This window comes from Otolemur garnettii, unplaced genomic scaffold (assembly GCF_000181295.1).
Source record: "Otolemur garnettii isolate 467f Iridium unplaced genomic scaffold, OtoGar3 scaffold00034, whole genome shotgun sequence".
In the NCBI taxonomy this organism is placed as follows: Eukaryota; Metazoa; Chordata; class Mammalia; order Primates; family Galagidae; genus Otolemur; species Otolemur garnettii.
Genome location: NW_003852429.1, coordinates 9,208,736 through 9,209,359, shown reverse-complemented (window position 1 = coordinate 9,209,359; position 624 = coordinate 9,208,736).

Sequence of the window (624 nt, the reverse complement as noted above, 5' to 3'; positions counted from 1 at the left end):
CCATGTACTAGGTCATTAATTGTCCTAATATCAAAATTGAATACAGAGGATTCATGCTTCTTCATTCTCGTGATGGTTTACTAAGAATAATGTGTTTCCCATCCATCCAGGTTAATACAAAGGACGTAAAGTCTCCATCTTTTTTAATGGCTGAATAGTATTCCATGGTATACATATACCACAGCTTGTTAATCCATTCCTGGGTTGGTGGGCATATCAGAAGATGCCAGAATCCTTGACTTCCTTCAGCCTGATGATTGCACCTCGGGTTCCAAATCCAGTGCTTCCCAGCCCTGGCTGCACCATAGGTCATGGTTGTTGCCGTTGACCTTTACATGAGAACTCTCTCCTGGGGCACCCACCAGGGGTAAAATTCTGGCAGAGGCTGAGAGTGGTGGCTTGCGCCTGTCATCCTAGTACTGTGGGAGGCTGAAGCAGGTGGATTGTTTTAGACCAGCCTGAGTAAGAGCAAAACTCTGCCTCTACTAAAAATAGAAAAACTGAGGCAAGTGGATTGCTTCAGCCCATGAGTTAGAGGTTGCTGTGTGCTATGATGCCAATAAATAAATAAATAAATAAATAGTTGTAGGGGAGAGAGAAGCTGTCTTAGCTCAGGCTTTCTCC